Genomic DNA, 10,171 nt, shown 5'->3' on the forward strand with positions numbered 1-10,171 from the left:
GGCTCAAGTTTGCCAAGTCAAGAACTCCACAGCAATAATCTGCAGAAGCACATGGAATTTGCTTTCTTGAACCTCTGCTGAAACCTGATACTGCTTCAGGGCACAATTATGCTGCTGTCCCAGCAAATCTGCCAAGATGCTCCCAGTCTCCTTCAGAGCCAGGACAGCCTCAGGAAGGAGCTGCAGCTCCTCTGCCATCTCACACAGGCGCTCCTGGCTCAGGCAGGAGTTCTCCTCAGAGAGGACAAAGCTCAGCCTGGCACTGGGGAGGTGAAGTGTCTCAGGGGTTTCCAGCAATTGGTTTTCTCTTACCTGGGAGTGACAAGTCCTAAACCTCCAAGCTCTTTATAAAAACAGCACTGTGATTTCTCCACTTTACAGAAAGGGAAAGTGAGGCTCAGAGAGACAGGATCCCAAATCTCTGGGATTTGTGCAGGGATTCCCCCTCCCTGGAGAGCCCTGGCACACGGGGCTGGGCACACCCTGCACACACATTTTGAGCACTGCAAAGGTGACTCCGGGGCTGTCCTCAGGGCCTGACACAGCATTCCAGGGCTCCTGCAGCTCTGGATCCAACAGCTGCAGGCAGCCAGGAGCAGCACAATCCTGAGCAGGGGATTGCTGCTCAGGCCTCAACTCCCAGAAACAACTATGGTCAAAAATTATTTTAAAAAAATTCCAAAGAAAAACCAACCAAACAGCAAGCCTGAAACGAAACCCAAAACCATCTGAAAACCAGGGATCTGGATAATGTTTTCCACACACGTGACAGCACTGTCCTGGCTGCTTGCAAATGCCAGATCCCTGAGGAGATGCTGAGCACAGAGGCTGGAGCTGGCTCAGAAGCAGCAGGAATGAGGCAGAGTTGTGCTGCAGCACCAGGGAGACCTGCAGAGTTTAAAGCTGGGCTCCTGCAAGCCACAGCTTTGGCTTTGGCCACTGGATCCCTTTATTCCTGTCTGAGCCCCTGAGGGCACAGAGAGAAGAGGGAGGTGGGAGTGGACACAGGGCAGACCAAGGGTTTGGGCCACTGGCCCCGGGAGATCTGAGCCCCACTGACTCAGCCTCTCTCCCTCTGGCAGCCTTGGATGAGTCACTGGAGCCCTCGCCTTCCTCCCAGCAAAAATTCCCCCTTCTGCACAAGCCTGAAGATTCCCCTCTTCAGCTACAGAGGCTGAAGATGAGAGGTCTCCAGCTGGGGTCTCCAGATGATGCAGGGCTCATAACTTAAGCAAAGCAAATACTTCCATGAGTGATGGCATGAACCACTGCACCTCCTGGGATTCCCCATCTCAAGGCTGTATGAGCTCATGTCCAGTGACACATATATCCCTAAAATGTAGCTTCCCTGCATCTAGCAGTACACCTGGGCTCACCACTCTCCTCTGGAAAAGGGATTCAGCACTCTGCTCCTCCCATCATTGGCTGGAAATAGAGAAATATTCAAATTTCCAGGGATATGAATCCATGCAACACCTACCCACCACCCTCTATCCTGCACTGCTCAAAGGCAGGAGCAGGGATCTGCTCCCACCTCATCAGCCATGGCAGTTAAGGGTAAAGGAACCTGCATATCAAATATTCCTCTTGGGGTTCAGGGCAAAGAGTCATTCCCAGATGGAAAGAGAGAAAAGCCACCCTGACGGAGGATTTTGGGCTGTCTGGAGACTCAGGCACAGCTCCATTCCCTCTCACTTTCAGGGTAAGTATCACCTTCAGATGGAACAGATGGAGACTCAAGCAGAGGGAAACACTCAGAGACAGGGAAAACAAAAATGGAGATAAACTGACAGTGTGAGGAGCTCTGTGGTACCATTAAAGGCTGGATCAGATGTGCCACAAGCAGTGACTGCAGCCACCAGAGCCACTGCAAGGACCCTTCAATCCCTGCCTGGAAGCTCCAGCAAACCCAAGGTGGGGAAGGGAATGTGGGATGCAGGGATTTCCTACTCACTGGGGAATGTCAGCCATGGGAAAAATGTCCAGCAGAACATCAGCCAGGCTGCACAACCCCAGCAAGATCTGGCTGCTGCCAGACCTCTGCACCCAGCACAGACAGCAGCATTTCAGCAGAGCCTCTCCAGAGCATGTCTGACAAGCTCCTCACACCTTCCTTCCCATCTGAGATCCTTTTCCAACTGATATCAAAGAATTTAAAAGGAGGCAGAGAAGAGCTGATGGTGTCAACAGTAATACCAACTTCCTACAGCACTTGCAGAAGTCTCTGCCAGATCTCTGCACCTTTCCTTGGCATCAGAACCCTGCCTGTGCTGTGCTCCCAGGCTGGAGGATGTGTCCCCCTTGGGTGGCTGCTGCTGGTGACCCAGCCTGTGATCCACATTCTCCTTGCCTGCACTTGAATTTTTTAACATGCAACGTCAGTGGTTTTCACAGTAAACAAAGAGGGGGAAAATCTCCCCTGGAAAAAGGAAGCTGTGGGGACCCAATATTCAGTAAATCCCACAGCTGATCATATCCAGATGTAGGGGAGGCAGGCATAGGTTTCAGCATTTGCACATCACAGGGATCAACTCGAGGTTTTTGAGACTCAGTGAGAAGAAAAGCCTTAAAATCCTATTTCAGTAATTCAGGCAATAAAAAAACCCAACGAGCAGCAGCTGCAGAGGGAAGCAGTGCTCCCTCTCCCCACTGTGAGGGGAGATCAGGCACAGATCACCCCTGACTGCACCTCAGAGCTGGGAGGAGAACCAGCACCAGTGGCCTGGCTAATTCCCCCTCCCTGCTCCCTGAAGCTCTCTCCGAGGTTATTCACCCCCAGGAAATGCTGGGCTGGCAAAGTGTCCCACAGAGGAGTGCCTGGCACTGGGAAAGGCAGGGCTACCCTGCTCTGCCTGACTGAACTTCCTCAGCTCCCTTCTTGGGTATTTGTGGCGTAACACACGAGCTTCTGTTCCTCTTACACCACCAGGGTTACACATCCTTCAGAGCTGGCACATCCCCAGGGAAATACTGCCTCAAAAGCACCACCAGCTCCCTGGGACAAGGGCACCCACGCAGGTGCCAGGGCACGGGGTGATTGTGGGGTAATTAACCACTCTGTGACCTCCTCGGGGGCACCTCGGCAGGGTGACGAGGGCTGGCAGCATCTGGTCTGACCTGTACAGCACAGGGTGTGAGGATGCAGGGCTGCAGCACATCCTGAGACAGGCACCTCTCAGGGACCTCTCAGGGACACCTCTCAGGGACACCTCAACCTGGACACCTCTCCAGGGGACACCTCTCAGGGACACCTCTCCATGGGACACCTCTCGGGGACACCTCAACCTGGACACCTCTCAGGGACACCTCAGGGACACCTCTCCATGGGACACCTCTCAGGGACACCTCTCAGGGACACCTCTCCATGGAACACCTCTTGGGGACACCTCTCCAGGGGACACCTCTCCATGGGACACCTCTCCATGGGACACCTCAACCTGGACACCTCAACCTGGACACCTCTCAGGGGACACATCTCCCTGGACACCTCTCGGGGACACCTCTCCAGGGACACCAGACAAGAGGCAGGCAGGGAGCCCACTGGTCACTCCCCAGCCCACCGGTCACTCCCCAGCCCACCGGTCACTCCCCAGCCCAGGGAAGGCCAGGCCAAGCCCCCAGCCCCCAGGTGCAGGTGGGCAGTAAAAGCCAGCAGTGACATCACCACGCCTGCAGGTGACACTCAGCTCTGCCCAGCAGGCAGTACCAGCTGGTGGTGAAGAGCTTATGAAAAACCCCACCAAACTAAGGAGACAAAGAGCTAAAATCTCAAGCACCTGAGCCAGCAGGACACTTTTTACACTCTTCAGATGTCAGGCAGTGCAGGGAGGACACAAAATGCGGAGAGAAGCTCAGCCTCTCTGACAGGACGTGGCACCTCCACCTGATGAATGTGTGGAATGCTCTTGTTACTGTTTGTAAGTTTTTCTTGTAAGTCACACCAGCTTTTCTGAGTGTCTTACAGTGAGACCATAATTGTACTGAGCCGTCATCAATAAAAAAAAAGGGATATTTTTAATTGCTGCTACTTTTACCAGCGCTTGCACTGACTGCAGGACTGAGAGAGAACATTCAACAGCTGTTTGAACACTGCCATGCCTTTGAACAAATGGAGTTCAGAAGGGAAAAGCATTTCATATGGTGCTTTTCCTGAGGGATAATGAAGCCTTGGGATAGAAGAATATTTGCAATACTTCATGTTAAACCCTGAAGCTTTAGCTTTCAGATGTTCCCATAGCTGGATCAAAAGTGATTGCTCTGGTGAAATGAAGCACCTCAATTTTCCCAGAAAAATAAAATTAAATTAGAAGTTAGAACAGAGGCCAATATTCAGTGCTGTTCCATGACACAAAAGCTACATTTGAAGTTTTTATTTCCATTTCAGGTAACCTGCAAGGATCCACCTACAACACCATTTTTGTTATGCAGCCCAGCTCTGACCCTGCAACCCAAATTGTCCTGTGTGGGCTCAGCAGCCCCTCAGCCACTGCTGGGCAGGAACAGGCACATCCACAGCTCTGCCACACAAGGACCTTAATCAAAAGGTGCTTTAAAGGTTGGCCCTGCCACTGCGCAGCTGCGTGCTGTGCCTCTCACAGCTTGTGCTCCTCCACATCCTCCCTCAAAGAACAGCCCCCTTCCGAGAACATCACATGGCTAAATTGTGGATTTGGTGAAGGAAAAAGAACAAAAGCCCAGCCAAGCCCCGAAACCAACAACGGCCTCCCCCTCCAAGGCAAAAACCTCAGTGCTGCTGCAGTTCCTCTGGAGGGAATGGCCAGCTCTGTGCAAGGCAGCTCCTGATGGAAGATACACACTTGAGAAGATGAGAACAGTCACCCTCACCACTCACACCACAACTGGTGCTCCTCAGAGCTGTCTGACAGAGAAAAGTGGCTGCCAAGACCCCACGGGTCCTGTGGGCTGGCTCTGCTCTGCTCTTGGTCCCTCTGCTGCAAACCTGACAGAGAGGGGCTTGCAGCTCAACTGCAAACCCCTGAAGAATGGCAGCAACGCGTCCCTCTGCTGCAAACCTGAAGAGAGGGGCTTGCAGCTCAACTGCAAACCCCTGAAGACGTGGCAGCAAAGACTGGGGATGGAGAACTTGGCCTCTGCTCTTCCAAGGAAGCCAGAATGTTTGTCTCACCTGGATTCTGCTCTCCTGGAGTCCAAAGCAATCACAGCTCCTCTCTGCTTTATTCCCCAGTTCCTGTGCCATGCTGAGGCCTTTTCCAGCTGCTTTGCCTCATGGTTGGCAGCACTGCCTCCTCTGGAAAGCTGAAACCACCCCACCACACTATGGGATTCTTCCAGATTGAAGTCACAGCAAACCTGAGCCCATAGCCATGACTCAAAAAGCACAAAGTAGCACTTCCACCCCCTGTTCCCCCCAACATCCTCCAAAGCTTTGACACCTTGTGACACACACTCTTCTCTGCCCTCTGGATGCAGCTAGAACACTTCAAAGATCCAGCTGAAACGCATCATCTCCTTCAGGAAAAAAAAAAATCCAGCAAATTCCAGTCACCTGCTCATTTTCTGTACAGCTCCCTTGGGCTTTGCCACTGAGAACAGAGCAGGCACCTGTAGACACCAACACTCAGCCATCAAATTGGTGATCCTGGGAGAAACAGCACCAAATCCTTGATTCCAAAAGAAATCAGGGCATGTGAACACTTCCACCATGGCAAATCTACTGACAGCTTTGAGACAGAAGCACCACTCAGTGTCCCAAACACTGTCCCAAACACCACGGACTGAACTCTGCCCCAGGGTGACTCCGAATTCCAGGGGACCTCTCCTCAAACGTGGCTCCTGTGCTCCCTGCCCAAGGAATATCGAGGATTTCCCACTTCTGAAACACCAGACCAACCTCAGGACACACTTGCTGCCTTGCTGCAGCCAAGCACTCCACGCCCTTGCAAAGGTCACTCAGAAGGACCATAAAACCAGCGTGACACAGCTGCAGCTGCTGGACGGGCCCCAGGTCCCCCTGCAAGGGCTCCAGGTACCTCCTGCTCCCAGGCAGGGATGGGAACAGCTCCTCCCTCAGCAGCAGCTGCCCGGGAATGCCGCCTGACACCCGGAGCACACTCTTCTCCTTGGGGCAAACTCACCTTGGCCATGCCGAGCGGCAGAGCCCGGCGGGATGCCAGCAGCATGCCCAGCTCCTCAGCTGGGACTGGCTTCTCCTCGGCCCAGGCGCCTCTTCCGCTCCGTGGGAGCCGTGTGGATGGCTCCCCAGTGATGCAAACACAAAGGCATGCGGAGCAGTGGGCGATATGGAAATGCAGCTGGAAAATCCCAGAGCTCAGCCAATCTCCAGCTGCCTCCCAGCCTTGCCCCGGCTGCTCCGGGTTCAGTTCAGTGCAGGAAAAACAACCCTCTCCCAGCACAAGGGTTTATTTCCCTGGCCGGGGAAAGAGCAGGAGACAGAACAGTTCTTAGCTCACTTTGAGAGGAGTTGTTATGGTTTGACTTTAGTACAATGTTAGGGTTTTTATGAAGAGTATATTTTTAAAAGGGTTGCTGTGAGATGTTATTCGGGAACAGAACAAAACAGGTTTTTATTCGGGGATGGAGGGAAAAACACAACATTTTATTAATAACAATATCTATAAAGGAACACACACATACAGAGCTAAGAATAAAAACTTTGTAAATACATTCTTTGTATTCTTTCAGTTCTTTGGGAATTTCTTGCTTTTAACTCTCGTGTGTTCTCAAAAACATATTTAAACTTTTAATAAGGGGAAAGAGCAGGAGACAGAACAGTTCTTTGCTTGCTTTGAGGGGAGTTTGAGTTCCTCATCCTCTTTTACAGTTCCCAAACTATTCAGAGTTCTGCATAACAAACAGCAAGGAGAGACAATCCAACCCAAGAACAGCCACAAAAGGCAGGGCTGGGGAGCAGGACTCACCCCAAACACAGACACTGCTGCTGGTGGGGACTTCCACTGCCAGGACACCCTGCCAGGGCTGAGGCTGTCCCAGTGCCCAGCTCCAGCCCCAGGACAGCTCGTTCAGAGGTGGCTCTGCAGCTCCAAGCTGTGCTCGAGGCAGAGCAGAGCAGCTTGAATGGGTGATTTGGGGTGCTGCTGCCTTTGCTGAGCTCCAAGAGGGGTGACACGAACCCCTGTGAGCAACCAGCCACCTCCCTCCTTGTCCCAGCTGTCCCTACACCCCCTGACCCGACCCAGGGGCACAGGGACATGCCCCACCATGCCCACGGCACAGAAAAGGGAAGAAAAACCGGGAGGGAAGAGTTCCACCAGACAGCACAGCCACGTAACCCGAGTGCTGGGAGCCAGCAAGGATTTTCTCTCCAGTGCACTGCTCCTGGCACAGCTGGCCTGGCTGGGATAACCCTGAGAAAGGCAGAGGCACCCTGCAGGGAATGTCACACATCCAGCAGGGCTTGGAAGGTCCCTGGGAGCAGGGGAAGCTCTGCCCTGGGGGTGACCCATGGCTGAACCCCTCTGAGGCTGCAGAGTGCCCGGGAGCACCCCCAGGGGCAGAGCAGGGCAGAGCTGGAGCAGCACACGGTGCTGTGCCAGCCCCAGAGCCTGCAGGGCTCCCCGAGGCTCCAGCAGCACCTCGGGATCGTGGGGCCTGGGAAGGGAAGGGCTGGCTTTGGGCAGGGGACACAAACCTCCACGGGCTGCTCACACACGGCTCTGGGCCAGCAGGGCTGTGCTGCACAGGGGGGCTCACCCTGGGATCCCCCAGCTCAGGGATGCTCACACGGGGTGCTCACACACGGCTCTGGGCCAGCAGGGCTGTGCTGCACTGGGGGGCTCACCCTGGGATCCCCCAGCTCAGGGAACCCCCAGCTCAGGGACCCACACCACCCCAAAACCGTGGATTGGGGTTTTTTTCCCTTCTCTGAGCCCAGTGAGTATGAAATGCCCTGTGTGAGTGTCAGCAGTGAAGGTACCAGCCTGGAAACACCACCGTGGCTCAGGTTCCCATTTCCACAGGGTGAAACATCCCCTCCCTCAGGCAGGGACACCAAAAACCAGCACGGAGCTCCTGGTGGCTTCAGCCCATCCCAGTCAGGGGAGCCTGGAGGGAATCCAGCACACTGCAGGCAGCACCTGCTCCTGCAGCCGCCTGCATCGTTCGAGGAATGTCCCTTGCCAGGGGAGGTGCAGGCTGGACATCAGGAGGAATTTCCTCATGGAAGGGGTTGTCAGGAACTGGAAGGGGCTCCCAGGGAGGTTTGGAGTGCCCATCCCTGGAGGTGTCCAAGGAATGCCTGGAGGTGGCACTCAGAGCTCTGGGCTGGGATCAGGCACAGAGGGTCTTGGAGGTATTTTCCAACCTGAACAATTCTGGGATTCTGTGATCTCGCACTGCTTTCACTCATCACGGGCGTTCTGGAACCATCCTTCACCCCCAAACCCTGCCCTGCAAGCCCCACCATCCCCACTGTGCCTGGAAGCTGCCAAACACTCGAGGCCAAAACGCTGCAGCTGCTCAAGAGGAACCCGACTGGAAACACACCCCTGGGGGGAAAAACACCCCGGGAGGCAAAATCACACTGCTGGCACTGCAACAAAGGCACAGCAACGCTGCCAAAGTGCAAGAGACAACTGCTGGGTCACAGTCCTCAACACAGCCAGCCCTGGCGGGGACAGCAGCCAGAGCTGGGCTGCTCTGACACACCAAGCCCAGCTCCTGGCTGCTCTGGACACACCAAGCCCAGCTCCTGGCTGTTCTGGACACACCAAGCCCAGCTCCTGGAGCCCTCGCGGCCCTGTGGCTGTCCCTGAGCCCAGCAGAGCCCAGAGGGAAGCAGAAGCCAGGGGGAATCCTCCCAGCACAGCAGCTCAGCGACCCCTGAGTGTGCCCCGGGACAGAGCCCCGGAGCTCGTCTGAAATGAGAGGAGAACGGCAGAAGTGGCACAGAATTTACTGCGAGCTGCCGGTGCCGCTCCGGACCTGCCCGCGCGCTGCGGCAGCCCGGGCCCGGCAGCCCGCACTCGGGGTCGATGCTCCGGGAGGGCAGCAAAGGGCCAGCGGCAACAGCGCTGCGCTCCGACAGGGAAGGGAGAGAAAAACACCAAAACGGGGCGGAACACGGCAAAACGGAGCGCAGACTGCCATGAGACCCAGCGGACACACCGGGGGAGCCGGGCCGGGCACGGAACAGCGCCGGGGATGCTCGAGCTGCCCCGAGCGCCCCCGGCACCCCTCACACCCTCACGGGGCGGCCCCGGCAGCCTCCGCCGGCCCTCCCGGCCCGCGCCCCGGCCCCTCCCGTCTNCGGCGGCGGCCGCAGCGCCGGTGCCCGGTCCCGGCACATCGCGCCCGGGCCTGCTCCCCGCTGCCGCCCGGCCCGGAAGAGCCGCGCCCAGCGCTCCTCGGGACTTGTAGTCCCGTGCGCCGCTTCCTGCCCGCGCCGCCGAGCCGCTCGGACTACAACTCCCAGCAGCCCTCGCGAAGAGTCGCTCCGTGCTACAACCACTGTTGCTACTGGTTCTGCCCGGCCTCCTCCAGTGACCAATGAGAAGGCGGCATCTGCCGCCTCGTGCCACGCTGCGCTGCGCGTCGCCATTGGCAGGGAGGAAAACAGCGACCAATCAGCGCTGGGGGAGGCGGGGCGGTGGTCACGCCAACCGCTGGTGATTGGCTATGCCCAAAGCAGCCTGACCAATAGCGACATGGCAGTGGCCATAAAAGACGTAGCGTTGAGCGTATGCGGTCTTTCCAGCCTGAGGTGCGGGACGGGCCGGGCGGGCGGGAGGGAGGGAGCGGGGCCGGTAACGGGGCTATTACCGAGGGCGGGCCGGTGATGATCCACATCTACCTTTTCTGACACCTCGTCTGAGGGCGGCGGGCGGCCGCAGCCCCTGCTGAGCAGCCACGGCTGAGGCCCGCGGTGCCCGCGGCCCGGCCGGGCGGGCGGGCGGGCTCCTCCCCTCACGCGCTGCTTCTCCCCTCAGGGCTCGGCGGGAAGCGGCGGTGGCGGCGTCCCGGAGCCCCGTGCCCGGTCCGCGGCAGTGCCCGGCGTTGTGGGCCGGTAGAAGGCGGTGTTCCCTGTCCTGGGGTTCGCGGTAAGTGGGGCTGAGCCCCGCGGGGAGATGCTCCTGCTCTACTTCGAGGCGGCTCTTAAAACACAAAGAAGCATCTGCAAAATGGGCTGGAGGAAAGAATTCACCGACTTTTA

The 10,171-nt window shown here is 56.6% G+C and overlaps 1 protein-coding gene and 1 non-coding gene across 3 annotated transcripts in view; one reads left to right on the forward strand and one right to left on the reverse strand.

Annotated features, from left to right (window-relative positions):
* The window catches only part of TRAF7 (TNF receptor associated factor 7), a 29,277-nt gene extending 19,869 nt beyond the window's left edge, over positions 1 to 9,408 (reverse strand). Inside the window, exons 1-2 of one of the 2 annotated variants that reach the window (XM_039732016.1) lie at positions 9,269 to 9,408; positions 9,113 to 9,120 (exon numbers count right to left, since the gene is read on the reverse strand). The gene's annotated coding sequence lies outside the window, so the exon portion shown is untranslated. Of the gene's footprint in view, positions 1 to 6,116; positions 6,247 to 9,112; positions 9,121 to 9,268 lie in introns of those variants that run through there. The other variant, XM_039732017.1, reaches the window with a different exon arrangement.
* A 380-nt stretch (positions 9,409 to 9,788) lies between these two features.
* Positions 9,789 to 9,880, forward strand: LOC120513350. The gene has a single exon (XR_005630250.1). It is a non-coding gene; the product is annotated as a small nucleolar RNA SNORD60 (small nucleolar RNA).
* The last annotated feature ends 291 nt before the right edge of the window (positions 9,881 to 10,171 follow it).

Source organism: Passer montanus, unplaced genomic scaffold, assembly GCF_014805655.1.
Source record: "Passer montanus isolate IOZ18808 unplaced genomic scaffold, ASM1480565v1 scaffold8, whole genome shotgun sequence".
Taxonomy (NCBI): Eukaryota; Metazoa; Chordata; class Aves; order Passeriformes; family Passeridae; genus Passer; species Passer montanus.